General features: G+C 40.9%; 1 protein-coding gene across 1 annotated transcript in view; it reads left to right on the forward strand.

Annotated features, from left to right (window-relative positions):
• DOK6 (docking protein 6) overlaps window positions 1–22067 on the forward strand; it is a 297299-nt gene that overhangs the window by 89758 nt on the left and 185474 nt on the right. The gene's annotated exons all lie outside the window — the stretch shown is intronic.

The following is a 22067-nucleotide window of genomic DNA, read 5'->3' on the forward strand; positions in this document are numbered from 1 at the left end:
AGAGAGTCTTAAAACTTCCATAGGTGTACAAATCTCAGTTTGAGCCTCAGTTCTCATTGCTCAGGATATATTCCAAGCAGTGGAATAGCTGGCCCATATGGAATTTCTGTGTTCAGCTTTTTGAGGAAGCACCAAACTGCCTTCCAGAATGTTTGCACCATTTTACAATCCCACCAACAATGTTTAAGAGTTCCTTTCTCGCCACATCCTCTCCAAGATTTTACTTGCTGCCCTTAGTAGCATTATTCACCATTGTAAGAACATGGAAACAGCCCAAATGCCCAACCACAAATGAATGGATTGAGAAATTGTGGTACATTCACACAATGGAATACTATGCAGCACGCAGGAGCAATGAGCCTGTAAATGATTACCTAACTTAGGAGGGACTGGAGAGCATTATGATGGGTGAAATAACTCAGTCCCACAAGGATAGATGTTGTTTAAAACCATTATTGTAGAATGAATATAAGGATCCAAGAGGGGTAGGAGAGGCTGGAAGCAGAGGGATGTGGATGTGCAGGGGGAGGGGGGGGCATTAATCATTGGGTTGTACAATTTGATGTGTGGAGGGTTAAGGGAAATAGAAATTGTTCGAATTTGTATTCGAATTTTATACATAAACTAGTAGAAAATAAAAGCAAATCCATGGGGGGAAAATAAAACTCCCGTAGGGCTTGTACTGCTCCCTCAAAGCCAGTAGTTCAAATCCACCAGCATCTCCAGGATAGAAAGATGGGCATTCTCCTCCTAAGGGATTTATCCACTGAAGCTGTCAGTCAGTTCAGACTCTGCAGCGATGCATTTTGAGCCATGTAGCGTAAAGAGGTTACTGGTGTAGTCCCAGCTCGACCCAGTAGAGGCTCCAGAGGGAGGAGTGAAAGTTGCAAATCATACTTCTTTTTCTACTGCTCTTCTGACACTTGGACTCTCCGACTTGACAGGCTACGATTATCTTCTGAAGTTTTTCAGTGTAGGATTCCCCTCCAGTAGTGGGTGCCCAGCATTTGGGAAGAACAGTCTTCTGCTACTTTGAGACTTCCCTCTGTGACACAGGTGAGCCTAGAGCAAGGAGAAAGGGGTGCGTTTGAAGGGGAGAGGAGGGAAACAATTTTCTCACATAGCCTGTCCCTTCTCTCCCTTCTTGCTGTAAGATTCTCCAGCTTCAGAGCTGGTACTTGCCATCTCAGCTGCTTGAGGCCTCGGTGGCGACTGTGTGAGGGAGCTGTTATAGGTGCTGGCAGTGCTGGAGTCGCTCTGCTGCCTAGGACACTTTAGATGATGTAACTAAACCCTGCGCAGTCCTGCAGCGCCCTGGAGACCTCACGGTGCTTACACCCAGCACTGCAGTACTGTGTCGGTGCAGCCCATTGACGGCCGCCTTCTCTCTCAGGGATCCTCCGCGTAGTGTCCTTCTCCAAGGTCCGACCCTCCCAATCACGGACCTGAGTAGGTGAGGAAAACCCCTGCTCATCACTAAGGACCCCTGTGGTTGAACTTCTCTCATGATACTTGTTCTTCTCTTCTGACTGTCCGTGGATGATGTCTTCCATATTCTTCAAAACGAAGTTCAAAGGCATCAGAAAGTGCTTCAACTCATGCTCCTTTTCAGCAAGTGCACGAGGCGTATAATACAGTCATTTCTACTACAGATGCTGAAATCAGTCTACCACTGTTTGAGTCACATATTTGTTCCTCTTTTAGCATTTCTGTTCCTCAGTTTCCTTATGTGTGACATTGCGCTGTCCCAATGATGTTATTTTGTAATTAAATGAGTACATTTTAAAGTTGAGAACAGCACCACAATCCTAGACGTACTTGGTTCAAATCCACCCAATGCTCTGCTGGAGGAGGAAGGGCAATCTCCTCCTGTACCAGTCAGATCCAATTTGACAATATACACACACAAACAAAAATAAAAATAAAAAAAATTAAAATTGATAACAGTTCATGGAATTTAAAAAGGGCTTATCATGGACATTTAAAAGGATTTCCAAACTGCACTGTATTGATTAAACCATCCATCCATCCATCCATCCATCCATTTTTAAGCATGGATCTTGCTCTACGTTTGTTTTGGGGCGGGAGAGTAGAAGTGTAGTGTTGTATCAGGCGTGTCTTCTTCCAGCGAGAGAGATTAATTCCCAGCAGACGAGAAGGAACAGCTGATAAGGAGAAGTGAGATGAGGAGACATCACTGTTAATAGTGTGAAATAGGGAAACAAGTCACCAAAAGAAGTAACATTTGTAGCCAGCATTAAAAAGACTGGGAATTGGAAAATAGGGAAGTTCCAGGTTACAAATGACACAATGAGAAAAATTTGAACAAATATACTTCAGAAACAAATTGTGTATGTGCCGGGGATTGGAGGGTAGCGTTTAAAGGGAAGAAGTGACAACCAGTCCTCCAAATGACTCTGAATCTCATTCATGAAGGTTCTTCAGTAGCTCAAAAGGGAAACATAAATGAAAAATAGGCAAGAGTTGTGGTCAGTGGCAACTGGGACTATCGAGGTAGTGGTTCAGTCATCTGACACCTTAGCTCATTTGGAAAGACATTAATTACAGACTTTCTTATAAAAGAAGGGTATAAGCATTTTTTTTAATTCTAATGATAAAGCAGTATAAGAAATTTTATTAATCCATCATGGAGAAGTAAAAGAATAAATTAAACATTATTTTGAAGAGAAACAAGATACAAAATAAGATTAAGAATTCAAATGCAAATAGCCACATAAATGTAAACAGATACACATTACTGTTAATAACCAGTGAGAATTCATTGAATATCTTTACACTAGTTTAAAAACACATTTAACTTTTTATCTGTGCACATTTAATTTTATAGCTATGAACTTTTAATCATAGAGAAAATTTTCATACGCTGCTGGATTTGTTCCATTCTGCATAAGGTCTGTGCTAGAGCCAATTTGACAGCAACTCACAATAAGAAAGCTTATAACTGAATTTGAACTTTGGATCTGACAGGTCAATGGGACAATCCCAGTTGTGAAGAAAGCCGTATTCTCTTCCTCAGATATGGAATCAATTAATAAAAGAGCACAATTATTGTAAAAATAGTGGCCAAAATGAGGAGATATTCTCAAATCTAGAATATGGTATTTGGCTTTATTAGGGATAAGTAAGAATTGAACAGACTTAATAGAAATTAGAGCCTTTCTGAAAAGACTTTAAAATTAAAACAAGCAAACCTTGAGGAAGAAGGACTGACAGAGTGGTGGCCTAGTAGTTAAGAAGCTGCCCTGCAGTTCTAAAGGCACGTGATTCGAGTCCACCAGCAACTCCTCTCCGTGGAAGAAGGATGAGCAGTCTCCTCCCGTGTGATTTACTGTCTCTGAAAACCCTCCAGAGAGTCAGCTCTGAGTTGCTTCCAACTCAAGGGTACACAGCAACAACCAACAGTAGAGGAACATTTGGAATAATGAGAGATCCTTCACCACCTTTATATAGTCAGTGGAAGTATGATCTTAGAAAACACAGACTGCAAAACACCGTGAGTCCATGATATTCTAGGCACAGGTCTCAGAAGGAAAATGTACAGAATCCTGCATGGCCTACACACACACATACTCTGATAACCAATAACAAAATATGCAAAAGACGTGAAAAGACGTTCCATTGTCTTTTGATGTCTTGTCTCATTCATGATGTTGCCCCTAGCCTCTCTCTGTATTGCAGATCACAGCTTGAATTTGTGTCTCAGTTCTTTCAGCCTGACTCATGCCCGGTGAGTTCTTCCCTCCTCCTCTCCCTCCTTCTCCGAGCGCAGTCTCTGTGCATGCCTTTGTAACACTGTCTTCTTGAGCCTGTCTGAAACCTCTGATGAGCTGTTTCACTTTGTCTCCCTTCTTTTTCATTTTATTAAAAGGTAATATTAGGCTTATACAGACAAAAAGAAATGATTTAGGCGTTTTTTAATGAAAAAGTGTCTTTATTAGGAGAATTGAAACTAAAATTATAGCGAAAAGAATTATAAAGCAGAGCAGCGTACTTGACATCAGTTGTCATGTAACATCCGTCCATATGCCTGTGTGGACTGTGTAAACAGAGTTTTAAATATTATGGACAACTCTGAAAGTCCCTGTAAGTCATTTCAAAAATTCACCTTAAATTTTAGCAATCCCTTACATTCATTACCAAACCCAGTAATTCTTTTGGCGAATGGAACTGTAACGGGTAACTTCGGCTATGTTATTAGCCTTGGTAGAAGTGTTAAGTGAGCTGTGAGTCACGGTGGCTTTATGTATCATGAGTACATTGGGATGCCACCCGGCCCTTTGACACCTTCCTGCTTCTTGCTGTGCTTGAGAACATAGGCGCTGCTTTGGGTCAGTCATTCTCAGTGAAAGTGGCCCTTTTTTTTCACCGATTCCTATACTTTACCAAACATGATGACATATTCTGAGTAAATGAGAAAAAGTCTCCTCTTCCTTGTGTGCAGAGAGCATCCTGACTGGACATCCTCCCAGGCTGGCTTGTTCCTTCTGGCCGTCTGTAGTGTAATTCTTTGCCAACACCACAATCAGTAATGGTCCTTTTTATTAGCCAAAACCTCACATCAGTCAGAACTATGGATATAGTCCTCATTAGAAACCATTCTCTGAATTACAAATGATGTTTCAAAAGGAATACATTGTTAGAGACATTGAGTAATTTTATTTTGGCTTTAAGCAATCTGTTCAAGAGAGTTAAAGCTTCAGGCAAGTAGAGGAGATGAACTGAGATGGTCCCTGAAATGTGGGCTCCAACACAGCGGAGACTGTGAGCATGGCCAGGCCAGGTTGTGTGTGAGGCTGCTGTGGATTGAACCCCCTTCACAGCACTGACCAACAACAGCAAGGCCAAACTCATAGTTTTCATAACAGAAGTTATGAAAATTTTACAGCTATTTTACAGATATTGAACTACCTAGATTTAGGGGGCAGACAGAAAAGCAGTGCGGTGTGTAGCAGTGAAGGAGGCAGCATGCAAAGATGGGGCCATGCCTGTTCACTTATAGCAAGGAGAGTAAAGTAAGATAATGCTTTCCACAAACAGGCATAGTTAATGGTGAAAAATTGTGTTGGAGGGTAACAGAGAAGCTTTCATCTGATTTTTCAAGAAGGTGATAATTTATAACTTTGATAAAAACAGTTTTGGAAGTGCAGATGTTTACATAGAATATCAAACTCAGTTTTACTGAAACTAGACCCATTTCTTAGATTTCTGACAGCTGTGACAAAGCCATCATTCACTGCAGTGTGAAAACTTAGAGGTTTTTAACACTTCTCATCTTTGTTGACTTTATTTTGAAGTCCTATCTTCAATATTTTTCTTCTCTTTCTCTCTACTCTCTCACCAATGACTGAGTTGTAGTCCCATTATCTGGTAAGATGTAACAATTATCTGATGAAATCTTTTCATCATCCATCTGTGGCTTATGTGTGGCTGTGATACTAGAAGTCATGTCATTTCAGATACCATCAGGGTCACCCTTGGTGGACAGGTTTCAGCAGAACTCCCAGACTAAGACAGGCTAAGATGCAGGACTGGCCATCCCCTTCTGAGACAACGAACTCTTGAAAACCTTGTGAATAATGTCAGAATATTGTTTGATTTACTACCACAAGTTGAAACCCTTAGGTTGGAAGGCATTCAACGTATAAGTAGAAATATTACCTCCTCCAAGTAGAGTCTACCTCAGTGATGGAGACAGAGTAGATATATACATCTCTAGTCAAGCTCTTTATCTGCTGATATGGTAAGACCCCAAATGAGGAGAAACCGTTGCACATACCCAAGTTCAGTGCAGTGTAGAATGTACAAAGTCTTAATTTAGGAAAATTGAAAGTTGTCAAGAAATGAAATGGAACACATCAAGATGGACCTCCTAAGAATTAATAAACTGACTTGGACTGATGTCCACTTTTTTAAATCACACATTCACGTGATCTACAGTGCATGGAATGATAGGATAAAGAGGAATGGGTCTCATTCATTGTCAAAAAGAACATTTTAAGATCTGTCCTGAAGTTCAGTGCTGTTAGTGATAGGATAATATCTATATACAGACAAGGAAGTCCTGTTAATACAATCATGATTCAAACATATACACCATCTACTAAAACCAAAGGTGAATAAATTGAAGATTTTGATTGAGGTTTGCAGTTTTAAATGGATTGAACATACAATCAATATTTATTAATAGGAATTGGGATTAAAAACTATAAAAAAGACTGGAAAATATGGTCTTGGTAACAGAAATTTTCACATATATTACAACACATAATGGAACTTTGTACTTTGTATCATTTACTCATTACAGATAAGCATCACATTAATGACCTCTGTGGGAAAAGACACACACCATAAACAGGGGAGAAGCCAAGCCAGGCACCACTGTGTAACAGAGCATCAATTACTCATATGCAAATTAAAATGGCAACTGAGGAAAATGAAAAGAAGTCCACAAGAGTCAAAATCAAACGCTGAGTTTTTCTCATCTAAATTTATAAGAGATCTGAAAGAACAGACTTGATGACTTGAACACTAGTAAACAATGACCAAAGGATTTGTGAAGTGACAAAAACATCAACAATCAGGAAGAAATTAAAAGGTCATTGCAAAGACAAGGAACCAAGAAAAGACATAAATGGATGTCAGAAGAGACTCTGAAACTTGATCTTAAACTTAGAAAAGCCAACATGAATGCAAGGAATCCTGGCATAAGCAGACTAACCAAAAGTCCCAAAGGGCAGCTCGAGAAGTACTACAATGAAATGTCGACCCCTTGAAGTTAACCCAGAAAGGAAGAACATTCTTAGCATCCTATCAAGCTGAAAGAATTAAAGAACAAATTCAAGACTGGAATTACAATACTAAAGGATTCTATGGATAAAATACTGAATATGGTAGGAACCATCAAAAGAAGGTGCAATGAATACATCGTCACTGTACCAGAATGAATTGGTAACTGAACCATTTCAGGAGATCTTATATGATCAAGAAACAATGTTCCAGAAGGAAGAAGTCTAGGCTGCACTGAAAGCCCCAGGAATTGTTTTAATACCAGTTGAGAATTTTCAGTAAAAAGATGCAACCCTGGATATGCTCACTAGTATATGTCAAGAAATTTGGTCGACAGACACTTAACCAGTGGAATGGGAGATATCCACATTTGGTTCTATTCCAAATAAGGTGATCCAAAAGAGTACAAAAATTGTGAAGTAATATAATTAGTATAAAATAAAAATCTTCATGAAGATTACTCAAAGCAATTGTAACAGTACATTGACAGGCAATTGCTATAAATGCAAGCTGGATTCACAAGGGACCATAAAGAAAGAGGTGTCATTACTGAAGTCAGATGTATCTTGACTGAAAATAGAGAATACCAGAAAGATGTTTACTTGTGTTTTGTTGACTATGCAAAGGTATTTGGTGGTGGTAAAAACAATGGGAATGTCAAAACATCTCATTATGATCATACAAAATATGTACATAGATCAAAAAACAACACAGGCATACTGCTTGGTTTAAAATCAGGAAAGGTGTGTGTTAATATTGTGTGCTTTCTCTGAGAAGCTAGAAAATGGTCTCAGAATTGTAGAAAGACTAACTATACTTTGCTTTATGCAAATGACTCAACCTCACTTGCTGAAAGTGAGGAAGACTTGAAACAATTACTGAAGATCAATGGATTACATCTCAACATCAAGAAAATAGAAATTCTCACTACTACACCAATAGGCAGCGGCATGATAGATAAAGAAAAGATTGAAGTTGTCAATGACTTCATTTTTCCAGGTTCCACGATCAAAACCCATTGTAGCAGCAGTCAAGAAATCAAAAGAATATGTTGCATTGGGAAAATCTGCTGCCAAGGACCTCTTTAAAGTGCAAGGGTATCAGGTTAAAGACTAAAGTGTGCCTAACCCAAGCCATGGCATTTTCAGTTGCTTCAAATGAATGTGAAAGTTGTACAACAAATAAGGAAGACGGAGAAGAATGGATGCCTTTGAATGGTGGTGTTGAGGAGGAGGACTGAGTATCTCATGGTGTCTCAAAGTCTCAAATCTTTCTTTGGAGAAGTCCAGCCAGGGTACTCTGTACCGTGAGGATGGTGAACTTCATTTCACACAATTGGATATGTTGTCAGGAGGGGATAATTCTTGGGGAAGGATAGCACCCTGACCTTGTGGTTAATCAGACACATCATGTCCTGCGCGACTGGGTTTCCTTTTGCAAAGGGCTCACAAGCACATTACGGGCAAGTTTGTTATAATGCAGAGCTGAGCCTCGTTGAGCTTCTGAGGCTGTAAACCCCCCCCCCCGGTTGAAGATAGCCCAACTTCCCCCCGTAGATCCACTTTTGGATTCACACCACTCAAGCAACCTATGGGTGAGTGTGAATTGCGCTATGTATATATTGTTGTTGTTAAGTTGCCATCAAGTTGAATATAAATCATAGCAACTCTGTGACCAACAGGTTTGATCCCTGTCCTATCCCGTGCCATCCTCACAATCTCTGACACACTCACACGCGTTGCTGCCAGTGTGTCAGCCCACCTCGTTGGGGGTCTTCCTCTCCTTCTCTGGCCCTCTACTTTTCCAAGCATGATGTCATTCTCTTCATCTGCATTATTCTTGCCCTGTGCTGACTGCTTTTAAGACTTGAAGCATTTAATCTAAAAGTTTTGAATTGTTTAGGCTGCAATTTACTTAAGAACTTGCACCTTAATATGCAGACAGAGTAGCTGCTATTTGGAGTTCTGAATCTGCTTTTAATTTTCAAGAATGCCTTACTTCTTAGATGCATTTGGCTGTATTCCCAAGAGCATGAGATTTCTTGGAGGAAAAATGTCATAGGAGGGAAAATACTGTGATTGTATTTGCATTGCTACTTGTGCAAGGGGCCCTGGTTAAGGGTAGTTGTACAAGGGGCCCTGGTTAAGAGCAGTTGTGTGAGAGGCCCTTGCAAATTCTAGACCGGTGCTTGTGTGCCAATTTAGGGGTGACGGTGTGTGGCATTCTTAGTGCCACATTGAAGGAGTCAGGCATCATGGATATGCATGATGAGATGATACAAATTCATTTAGTACTTTAAACATTCCTCTAATGGAAATTTTTTTAGGTTTTGCAACCTTGAATCTTGTTTTCATTCTATCAATATTATTAAAAAGGGAGTTATTTATTTTTTTAATTGTTTTAATTTGGATCCAGGTCATTGCAGCTACCCATGTTTGTCACACATCTGTCCCTCATTAATGCAGCTGTATCGTAAGTCATCCAGTGACTCATTACGGAAACAGGAGTTTCCTAGATTGCTTCCTTTGGGATATTTGAAGGTTGGTCAGTGGCTTATTTCACCTTAAAAGAACTAGATCCTCATCATTCTTTGTTTGTGTAGACCAATAACACAATGTGATTTTCAAAATTTAATTAGATTCATGTCTGAGATCCTGTTGCTGTGATCATCTTCCTCTGGTATAGATTGCAGCTCACTATCAAGAAGGCAAAAATCCTCACCCCCTCGACCAGTAGGCAACAACATGATGAACTCATTAGTCTCAAGTTGGAACCAATTCCTCGCTGACCATCCAGCAGGTTTTTCAGAGGCTGTAAAAGATTTCCTATCTTTCTCCCGAGAAGCTGCTGGTAGATTTGACCCAGTAGAGAGGTGCTGCCTTCAGATTATCGGTGCAGCTCCCGCTGATGATAGGTGGGAGAAGATTGAGGTGGTCAAGAGTTTCATTTCACATGGTCAGCACCCACCAGAAGAGCAGTGAAGAAATGGAGTGTGGCGTTGGACAAATCTGTCAGATTCATACTTCAAAGTACAAGTTAAGAACGTTGTGTTACAGATGAAGATAGGCTTGACTAAATCCATAGTATTTTCACTTGCTTGAAGTTGAACGGTGACTAAGGAAGCACTTAGAAGATTCCATGACTTTGAACTGTGGTGTGAAGAACATTGAACATGCCATTGACTGCCAAGAGATCTGTTTTGGAAGAAGTGTATCCAGGGTCCTCCTTACAGGCAAGGACGATGAGACTTTTCCTTACAAACCTTGGGCATGTTATCTGCTGGGGTCAGTCTCAGGAAGAGGAAGTCAGGCTGGGAAATGCAGAGGCTCCGTGACGCCCTGGACAGCAGTGCGGCACAGTAGCTTGTGAGGAGGTGCAGGCAGGAACAGGAGGGTTTAGTTCTGCTCACTCTCTGGTGGCTGTGAGGCCGAGCCAGCTCCCCTCCACCGAACAACAGAAGGGCCGTGGGGTAGAGGAAGTGTTGGGTTGCTAACCAAAGCATCAGTAGTTCAAGCCCACCAGTGGAAGAAGGTTGGGATATCTGATCTCCTAAGGATCTCTCGCGGTGGAAACCTAGCCAAAAGGATGCCATGCATCAGAAGCAACTCCAGAGAAGTGAGTGAGCTTTTCTGGCAGTCATGTTTAAGAAAGGCAGATGCTTTCATTTATTGCAGATCTCATAGCAAAATTTCATTGCATGTTTTTTAGATTAACTTACAGAATTTTTTGGTTTTGGTTTTGTTTTAAAATCGCTTTTCAAGAACTTACAACAAAAACCCCAAGCCCATTGCTGTGAGTTGATGCCAGCTCATAGCAGCCCTCGGGGACCTTGTAGGTCCTGCACACCCTTCTGTTTCAGGTTTCCTAGCTGGGTCATTACAGGCGCACTCAGCGTCCTCTAGTGGTCGATACGTAATGACGTTTACGTACATAGATCAAGATGTGAAGGAACAGCCACTTGAGGGCAAAAAGGTTTCTATAGACTGTATCTGCCATTTTTATATGACAGATTCCGTAAGGGCAGGAAGGACAGTTTAAGTCACCTGAGGCACAGCTTGATGACCAGTGATTGGAACTATGCCTGATAAATAGCAGATAACAAGTATTCATTGAGTGAGTTAAATGGTCAAGAAATAGATCTCAGATTGACCTTTGAGAAACTGCACAGAGAACAGTGTGAACACGGAGAGGAAGAGTTGTGTGTCAAAAGGATGCCCCGTACAATGTCAGCCGTATTCTGTGTTTGGATGTTGGGTTCACTTTATGTGATTAGTAATATTCCCCAATCTACCATTCACTACTGAGCATATGTGCCTTTAAGGGAAAAAAAGATAGAAAGCTGCCTTTAAAATTCCAATTTTCCAATATCAGCTCAGGTTTATATTCATCTGAATCGTATTTTTAATGCCTGTGTAGCTGTAGAAAGGGAAGAAGGAGGGTTCTGGCCCTGCAGTCAACTGATAGGCCACCAGGAAAGATAATTAAGGACTGCTGAGAACAATGGCAATGTAATAAATGAAATCATGGCACACTGGCAAAGAATAGTATTCCAAAAGCTGAGGCTAGAAAGGCAGTTACTGTAAGATAGTTCATGCCCTCCTCTTTGGCCACTGTTTTTATTTCATTTTTTTTAGTTTTAGATTGGCTTACTGACAAAGTTTGTATATATTGTACTTCACACCGTTTTTCATTCCCATTGTGCTTCATACAATCATCTTCATTTATGTTTTATAAAGTTAATCACCATTGGATCTTGCCCATCATTACCATGCCTTTTTGGCCCAGATATTTTCAATTGTCTTATCATATTTTTAAATTATACTTCTAATACACTGTAATTTAGATTAGAGACAAAATCGTATTGCCACAGTGGGTGGGCCGCCCAAACGTCAAACCCTGCTGCAGAGTCTCCTCTGACTCACAGTGACTTACAGGAGGGCGTAGAACTCAGTCTCATGGTTTTTCCAAGGTTGTAAATGTTTAAGGAAGCTGACATCCACATCTTTCTCCAGCAGAGTGCCTAGGCAGGGCTTCAAACCCCTGGACTTGCAGTTAGAACTCCCTGCTGTAGAGCAGGACTCTCAGTGGCCCTCCGTCAGGCCAGCAAAGATACAAATCCTGGCAGGAGACGACTCATCTATCTCTCATGGAGGACCTGACAGGCTTGAACTGCCAATCTTAAAATTCTTTTTTGATGATGATTGCAATCCCTTTGCTCTTCAGTCTGTCATTCTTAACACAGACAATCACATGATTGTCTGATTTGAAATGCCCATAGCAGTCCATTTCAACTCCCTAATGTCTACGATAGCAATCTGACACGTTCTATTTCATTTTTTATGACTTCCAGTTTTCCTAGACTTATCCTTCAGAGATACCAATTATTAATGAACATTTCAAACTGTTCCTCATTTGGAGTAGTGCCCCATCGGCAAAGGGATGGTTTGAAAGCTCTACATCTTTAAGATAGATTCGACTTTAAGATAGATTTAAAGACAGACATCATTAAGATAGATTCGACTTTGAGGAGGCATTTCTTCCCAACTGGATAGATATGACTGCTCTCTGCATAGATTTGCATGTTCTGAGATTTCCATAATGTTTTAAAACAGGAGTACTGTAATAATAATTGTATTACTGCTTTCTTTGATGTGGAAGTATGTTTTCTCTGAGATTTTAGTGCTTTTTGAATATTTAAGTTAATATTTTTTTATTAAGTTTCCAGAAATGATTTCTTCAGACACTGCAGCTTTTCCTTTTGAAACTCCAGTCCCTCATGTGGCAGACTTTTCTGCTCTGTTGCAGAAGCCTCTCGTGGCGTTTCTATCTTTTGAAGCCCTTTGGCTCTTGGACTTCTACCTAAATGGCCTTTTCAGTTTTTCACAGTTCTAAAGGCTTGCACATCATTCACAAGATTCACTGTAGCATCTATGAAGTCTAAGGGTGTTGCTCAGGTGGTTACAGGGTTTTTTGGAGGGGGTTCGAGTTACATTATTGTTTGTTTACAGTCATTCATATACATTGTGTCTTATACAATCTTTGTTTTAAATTGTGTTTCATTCCTGTATAGTGAGTTTTATACAGTCTTGGGTTTGCATTATGTTTCATTCATGTATATGGGGTTTTATAAAATCATTCTGACACATTTGTATTTTATATCATTAATTACTACTGGTCTATGCCTCTTATCACCTCATCTTTTCAAGTCCACTTTGACTCTTTCATGCTTAGAGTTTTTAAGTTTTTATCCTCTTAGTGTTCTTTATTGTCGTTGTTGTTGTGTGGCAGCAAGTTGAAACCGACCCATAGCTGACCGTCCAGCAGGTTTTCAGAGGCTGTTAATCACACAGAAGGAAAGTGCCCGTCCTTCTCCCATGGAGCAACTGGTGGCTTTGAACCATGAGGCTTCAGAATTGCAGCCCGGCTTATTTTCACTAGGCGCCAGAAAATGACTGAATTTCCTGCACTTAGTCAAACATAGATTACTACATACAAGCTAGTCATCCACAGACTTACTGGTTTCTGGATCATCCTCATATCGAAATTGTTTATTATTATCTCTTGTTGTTGTTGTTATGTGCCATCAAGTCACCTACAACTCATAGCGACCCAGTGTACAGCAGCTCTGAAGCCTGCCCTGTCCTCAGCCAGTCTCCCTGGCTCCAACACACCAACCCGTATCGCCCCAGTTACTGTATCAGCTCATCTCATTGGAGTCTCCCTCTCCTGTGCTGTCCGTCCACCCTTCCGAGCATGATGTCCTCCTGGCCACGAGCCCAAAGTATGTGAGATGGAGCTTCAAAATCCTAGCCTCCAACAAGAGACTTGGTTTCACCCTCTCCAAGACAGACCTATTTTTTTTCTCCTAGCTGTCTATGGTATGTCTAGTACTCTCCAGCACCACAATTCAAAGGCGTCGATAATCCGTATACACAATAGAAGGGAGAAAGACTAGCAATTCTGAGGTAGGAAGGTTGGCAATCACTTCCTGTTCTATTTATAGCCTTGGAAGCCCAGCTGTCGGGAGATGCCTCCTTGTTACTGAAATGAGAATCCATTATACGGTCGGTTCTGTCATGTTCCCTGTGAGCTTGAAAATCTGTTTTTGAGTCCTTGGCTGCCGTGTTCTGCATGTCTGTTTAATCTGTTTGCTTGGTTTTGGCTTTCATGTTCTGAGATTTTTTTAGGATCGTCATTGTGGCTTTATCTACTTTAAATATTCATTTTTTTAAAGTTGTATGAGTGGGTATTGTTGTTGTTGTTGTTGTTGATTTCGGGTTGAACATGGCTCATAGCAACCCTATGAACAAAAGGCCTGAAGCCCTCTACAGCTATTGACATTTATCAACGTTCATAGAGTTTCCAGAGGCATGTTGTTTAGGAAGTGGATGTCACTCCTGCTTCCAAACCTGTCATAGTATGTCGTTGTTGTGATGTGCTGTTAATAACAAATTTGAAATTGTTTAAACTCTCTGCTTATCTAACCTTTGCTGGTATAAGGTGTTTCTTTTTATCGCTTTAAATTTTCCTTAGGCTGGTACAGCTGTATCAACTCCTCCTGGTTAAAATTCATGTCGTATCATGTTGTGTCACCTGTCAGGGCCTCCAGTAGCCTGTCTCCGTCTTCAGCCCTAGTCAGGCTTCTTTCCTTACTTGGCTCCATCTAATCTCTATCCTCTCATGATGTCCATGTCTGGTCTGCGACCAGGTGACCACCTCCCACGCTGGTCTAATGGTTTTCTCGGCCGTATGCATGCAAGCTCCCCTACAGGGGCCTGTACTTGCTACCCTCTGGTGGAACCCCATTTGCCTCAGATACAGGGACAGTCACTGACTCTCGCCCTCACACTGCACCCCTAGACTATCCACTTCCCATCCTGCTTCACTTCTCTGCACAGAACTTGGCACTGTGAGTCCACCATTTATTTACAAACACGTTTATCTGCCCACCCACTGATATCTACATTCTGTGAGGTCCGAAACCTCTTTCCCTAAGCGTGGGAACTTGTTTTTAGTTGATCATACAGTTGGAGTTTGGGATGGGTTTTTCCTTCCCATTGAATCCACAGAGCTTAGAATGGTGCCTGGAACATAGCAGATGCTCAGATACTTGTTGACGAAGTGAGTTGATGAGTGAGGGATTCTGTTGTTGACAAGCGTGTGTTGTGGTTGAGCCGCTGTCCATTCTTCTGTCTACCGTGTTTGTCCACCCCACTGAGGGTCCTTGGCACTGACCTCACTACTGCATTGAGCGCGTGTTCCCTTCCTAGTGCTGGGTCTGTCCTGACAGGACAGAGGATGCATGCGTGAAACGAGGAGTTGCTGCCCTCACAGGTAAAGGCCAGCGATTCTTCCAAGGAGGAAGTGCTGCTGCTTCTGCCAGCCTAGGCTTGTTCTTCTGACATTCAGCATCTTTGCCAATGCAGTACTTCAGAGAGAACAATTCTTCAGTCCTCGCTGTTCCTTGCCACCTTCCACATGTGTATGAGGTGATTAGAAATACCATGACTTGGTCTTAAAAGTGACACCTGTGCTTTTTAGCACTTTCCGGATGTTTTTTTCAGAAGAGTTGTGAAGTTCAACAAGTCATTTATTTTTTGTTTGTTTCTTTGTTTTATTAATTTTAATGTAAGTTTACAGAGACTTTGGATTTCTGTTTGTTCACTGTTGCAGTCATTTAATCTCTTAGCTACTGTTTTCATCATCATTGTCTGTGTATCAAAGTGAAATCTTTAATAACTATCATTTTTAACAAGTATCATTTAAAAATGATCACATACAAGAAGAGATTGAAATGAGTGCTAATTCATGGTGAGTTAAGCGTAATCCAAGGGATTAGCTATTTTTTTAAGAAAAACCAACTGGGAATCCAGCCATGCCTTATGCATTTTCTGAGAAAACAGATATTTAGGACTGAATAATTGAAATTATTCATAACTTAAGCCTACAATAAGTATTGCTAACTTTTAAAACATTTGACTTGAGGATAATCAAATCCCACACCCTAAGAAATTAATTAGATGTTATCTTGCTTTTGAATCGGCAGGCAAGATAATAATGTGAGGTACATATATACACACACAAGCATAAAACACACCAAATTTACCATTTCTAGTCTTTAAAATCCCCCTAAAGACAGACTTTCAGGGACCCCCGCCTCCTCAGCGTGGTGCACCCTCAGGCCTGCCAGCTCCTCTGATCAGAAATTTCTCCAAGTGTCTAACCAAACATGCTACCTGAAGCACCAGGTTCGCTGGGTCTCCAGCTTGTGATGAATAAGCCCATTAACTGCGGCCTCTGGTTAAGCTGGAGCTCGTGAATGCGTCCTCACTAAATAATTACAGCTGAGGAACAAAGCCAAGGACTCCGGCATCTCCTTCATAGTGAGTGTTAAATAGGAAAAGGGAACAGTCACCTTGAAAAGGAGAGAGCACCCAGGAAAGAAAAGCTGTGGTGCTGAGGTAACAAGACTTTCATCAGGTGGAATGAGTCAAAAGGGTATTGGATTCTGCTGTGGCGCCTGACTCGGTGGAAAGCTCGTAATGTGGAGCAGCTGGGGAGGCGGGGGATGCCTGGAGCTCTGGTAACCTTGTGGAATTTTCTGCCAAGACAGTCTTGGGACACCAAGGCCCTGATTTGTAGGTGGAGTGACATTTGGGGAAGATGAGTGTGATAAGAAGGTGAAATCAGTGAATCTCCGGACATCAGTGGGGCCGATGGAGGAGTCATCTAGAGAGACACAGTGCCAGAGGCGATTCTTCTAGCACGCAGGGCTCACTGTGACTCTACCACCAAACAGCTCCTGCCTCTTCAGCTGTCCTTAAAGCGTCTGGAGACGCTCTCGCCCACCCCACGCACTGGAAAGCAGACGGGATGCAGGTCTCCCCACTCAAGTGGGAAGCAAGCAAGAAAACAAGCCTCAAAGAATTCTTTATTTTTTTTTAATTGAGCACATTTTTTTACTAGTTTATTTACAAAATTCTAAGATATACTTGAACAAATTCTTTTAATTTCCCTCACCTTTCCATTCAACAAATGATGTAATCCAGTGATTAATCCCTTCTTCCCTCTGTTAATCCATGTCCCTCTGTTTCCAGCCTCTCCCACCCCCTCCTGGATCCTTATATTCATTCGACAATAATGGTCTTATACAATATTTATTCTTGTGAGACTGAGTTAATTCACTCAGCATAATGCTCTCCAGTCCCTCCCAAGTTAGGTGATAATTTACAAAATCACTGCTCCTGTGTGCTGCATAGTATTCCATTGTGTGAATGTACCATTTCTCAATCCATTCGTTTGTAGCTGGTGAAAAATGCTGCTATGAACATTGTTGTACAAATCTCCGTTTGTGCCTCAGTTCTCATTCTCTCAGGGTATGTTCCAAGTAGTGGAATAGCTGAGTCACAGGACATTTCTATGTTCCCTTTTTTATTATTAATTTTAATGAAAATTTACAGAGACTTTGGATTTCCATTCATTCATTGTTATACTTTTCTCCCTGCCCGCCTTCCTCCCAGTTCACTCTTCTCTTTGAAAAGTAAAAGAAAAATTCTTTCATTGTTTTATAGTCCCTCCCCCCAGATCTACTCCACTATGCAACCTTTGTTCTGGACTCCTGTCATGACAATAATACCTAATGTATATGTATTGAAAGAGATGAGGGAGAAAACTGTTTAAAAGGGATATGTTCAGCTTCTTGAGGAAGCACCCAGCTGCCTTCCAGAATGGTTGCACCATTTTACAATCCCACCAACAATGTGTAAGGGTTCCTTTCTTGCCACGTCCTCTACAACATCTTTTATTTGTTACCCTGTTAAACTTTGCCACTCTTACTGGAGTGAGGTGGTAGCTCATAACGTTCATAAGAGACAAACTGGGATCAAGTTTAGAAGTGCTCGTCCAAGGTATAAAGAGGTTGCCAAATACGACCAGAAGTGCACAACCTAAAGAGGATACAACTGATGCATGGGACCTTCTAAAGATTAAATCCCTGTGCACATCAAAAACGTTTTCCAACAGGGTGAAAACCTTCAGACTGGGAACAAACATTTAGTAATGTCATCTCAGACAAGAGTCTCATAACAAAAGTTTATAGAATACTCCTGGGCCTCCACAAGAAAAAGACTGATAACCCAATTACAAAATGATCAAAAGACATGGAGAGAATCTTCACAGAGGAAGATATTCAAATGGCAAACAGACACATGAAGAAATGCTCCAATCACTGGCAATAAGAGAGATGCAACTTTTTATTTTTAACCCAAAAGGATGCCTAATCGTTTTAGCCCCTGGAGGAGTGATTTCCTGGAGGACAGGCAGGAGTTACTGCTCATCTCCGGAGCTTCTGCAGCCTTGTGGTAGAGGCATCCATCTAGGACCTAACAGAGCGTGGTACAGCGATGAAGCCCCGGTGATGACAAGTGCAGCGGTCACCTCCTTCCGCCCCCAGGGCCCCTGCTTCTGGTGTGGAGGCTGCTTCCCCTTCATGATGACCGGGCATGCACCTCCCGACCAGGGCACTCTCGTGCTCTGTACCCCACCGAAGAACAAGATATTTTCATAAAGTCGTTCTGTAGATGAAACAAAACCTCTGCATGTGTTAGCTGATTTATTTACTACTTGTTTAAAAATTCAACCGGAGAGCTGACCAGAATAAAACAAGTCAATATGGTGTCATGATACGGTCACATTCTTTTTCCAAAGAAGTTATTTGCTTCAGTCAGTTTACTGTGAGATTTCCATTAGATCCTTTAAAAATGAAAAAAGAAACAAGAGAAATCAAATTAAGGACACAGTATCTGACCAGAAATCTTCCGAATGGCCAAGTTCATGAACAAGAAGAGTTTGAGAAACTCATGAATCAGAGAAAATGGAAGGAACCCTGGTGACATAGCGTGTTGTTGCTGAGGTTGATGGTTCAAATCTAGCAGGAGTTTTGTGGGAGAAATATGGGCTGTCTCCTCCTATAAAGATTTCTAACCTTGGAATCGGAAGGAGGGTGGCCTTGACTCAGAACTGGCTCAGCAGACATGGGCTTCATCGTTTGTCAGTGGTTTTGGATGGGATCCTGGAACAGAAATGAGACATTGCTGGGAAACCTATGAAATATGAATCAGGTAGATAGAGTGATTATTAGTATTAAGTGCTGTGTCTGAGCCCAGCACAGAATGACCCTACAGGACAGACGGGGATTGTTAGTAGGATTTCCTGACCTGCAAGTCTTCATGGGAGCAGGTTACCAGGTCTTTTCTCCTGTGACTTAGAACAGCTGACTTGTAGCAATTAACCATCACGTTAACTAGGAAGTTCCCTTAATGCTATTTTACTAATGTTATTTTCATGGTTTTGAAAATTATAGCATTGATATAGAAGATAGTAGTATTAAGGGGAATTAGCCAAAGTGTACGCTGCATCTCTCTGTACTGTATTTGCAAAGGTTTTTCTAAACCTAAAATTATGTCAAAATAAAGTTGATTAAATGTAACTTACAGACCTCTCCTTGGTGAATCAATGAAGTCTTTAACCATTGTGCTCTGCATGTGGTTACCTCTGTTTAATAATAACAATAAAGATATGTTTCCAAATTCCACATCCAGTTCTATAATCTAAAATATAAAGTGTGACTGATTCAGACCATGGTCTTTCCAGTCACTTGCCATGCATCAGAGAGCTGGAACATGAATAGGGATGACAGAAGAATTGAGGCCTTTGAGCTGTGGTGTGGGGAAAAGAGTGTTGAACATCCCATGAACTGTCAAAAGAACAAACAGATATGTCTTGGAAAGGGTGCAGCTGAAATGCTCTTTGGAGGCAAGACTGATGAGGCTTTCTTTGCCTTACATACTTTGGGCATATTGCTCGAAGGGGCTTTTCCTTGAAGAGAGACATGATGCTGGGAAGGGTGGAGGGTTGGTGAAGGAGAGGAAGACCCTCAAAAGGTGGACTGACAAGGTGACTGCCGTAATGGGCTCTTACGTGTCAGAAAGTGTGAGGATGACACAGGAGGACAAAGTACAGATCCGCTGTTCATAGGGTCGCTATGAGTCATACACGACTCGATGGCACCTAACAACAGTTGTAAAGGAACTCATGGGAGATAGTGAATAATAATCAATATACACATCAGATGAATTATGTTATGTGGACAGTGTTAGTAGTTAAGAGCTCATTTCCAAGGTCAGTGCTTTGAACCTACCAGCTGCCCGTGGAAAAGATGTGGCAGTTTGCTTTAGTAAAGATTTACAGGCTTGGAAACGTTATAGAGTAGTTCTGCTTTATATTATAAAGTCTCTGTGGGATGGAAAAAAAGGGCCTCTTGTGACAAGCCTGCAGGGAGATGCTGTGAACTCCAAGACTCTGATGGTTTGAACCCACTCAACCAGCGGCTTCACCAGAGAAATGGAGGTAATCTTCTCCCGTGTAGCCTACAGCCTTGGAAACCCAGTGGACGGTCAACTATGAGTTTATTAGAACTTGATGGCAATGGGTTTGAATTTTGAGTGTGTGAGTTGCAGTCACCTCAGTGACAATGAGTGTATTTGTTGTTGTTCATGGCCATCAGGTGACTTCCAATCCATAGCGACTCTACAACAGAACTACACTGCCCAATCCTGTCCCATCCTCACAATCTGCTGTGTGGTAGCACCCTGCTGCAGCCACCGTGTCAAACCTTTTGTTGAGGATGTCTGTCTTTTTCACTGAGCGTCATGATGTCTTTCTCCAAGGACTGGTTCCTGCTGATAAGTTTGTGTGTCACTGTCTTGTCATCCTTGCCTCAAAGGAACCTTCTGGCTACACTTTTTGAATTTGAGTTTTGTTTGTTTGTTTTGTTTTTTGGTGGTTGATGGTATATATTCAACATTCTTTGTCAACCTCACAGCTTAGAGACATCAGTTTTCCTCAGTCTTATCACTTGCATGTAAAGTGATTGAAAATTTCACTAGTAAATTCTTCTAGTCTTCTTTGGTTTTGGAAAGTAAGGTTGTCTTGTCTTCATATTGCAGGTGCTTGATGAGTCTTCCTCCAATCCTAATGTGCTCTTCTTTATATGATTGCTAAAAAATAATAATGTGTCATCTTATTTGTTCAATAAAGAAATAAAAATAACAGTGTTCAGAATTTCGTGTGTGTGTGTATAGTGGTTGAGATTGTATTTGCCAAAAAAACCCCACAATATATTAAAAATTTAAATGTGTTGCCAATTAGCATTTGTATATATTTTCAGTTCCTAGAGAAAATGACTCATTTTTACTACTTTGCCTGAAAATAATTGAGAAAGGAGAGAACTAGGGTGGGGTCAGAAAACAGATTTAAAGACCCAACACAATTTAGGTCTAGAAAGGAGAGGAAAAGTCCAGAAGTAGTGGCTTGTTTCATATAATTACTATTTGTTCTTTCTTTTTTTGTAAATGATAAACAAACATAGAACACTCTCACTCAGTTGATTTTGACTCATGGGGACCATGTAGAACGGAGCAGAACCTCCCGCAGACTTTGTGAGGCTGTCGACCTTGACCGAGGAACTGACTCATCTTTCTAGGCGCTGGTGTTTGAACCACTGAATTTTGCTTAACAACTCAGTAATTAACCCATTATTTTAGCTTGGTGCCTTTTATTGTACGTGGTTTTTGTTAGATATTATAAATGTATAAAAAGATGACATAAATAGGTCCTTATAAAGCATTTTTATTTGTTTTCTTAATCTATGAGCCATTTTTTTAAAAAAAACACATATCTGTAGAGTCCCACAAGGTAGTTTTTCCAAGTCATTTTATTTTCAAATACAGTGAGTTAATTGAGTACTATATAAATGTTTCACTTAACCATTTTTTCCTGACTACCTCATTCTCATGGGTGAAAAAGGGTTGCCTGTTAGTAGGTGATAAGAAGAAATGTTTTCATATGTATTGACACTCCAGTGATTCAGTTAGATGATGGTGGTTGCAATGAGCACTTTGTGAGCACCGTTGTTTAAAACCTTTCCACACGCAAACAAGCACTAACTGAAGGGTTAGAGGTTTTACCCACCAGCTGCCGGACAGCAGAAAGACAGATGGACACTCACCGCTGGAAAAACACACAGCCTGGAATAGGATGGAGGGTTGCTGCGTGTCAGAATCCTCTCCAGTGGGGATTGGTTTAGGGTTTGGTCATATATACAAATGTGTATGTATATATATATATATACACACACACACACACATATACACAAATATATATATATATATACATATATATATATATATATATATATACAC

This window comes from Elephantulus edwardii, unplaced genomic scaffold (assembly GCF_000299155.1).
Source record: "Elephantulus edwardii isolate Elephantulus edwardi_28Jun2011 unplaced genomic scaffold, EleEdw1.0 scaffold00118, whole genome shotgun sequence".
Lineage (NCBI taxonomy): Eukaryota > Metazoa > Chordata > Mammalia > Macroscelidea > Macroscelididae > Elephantulus > Elephantulus edwardii.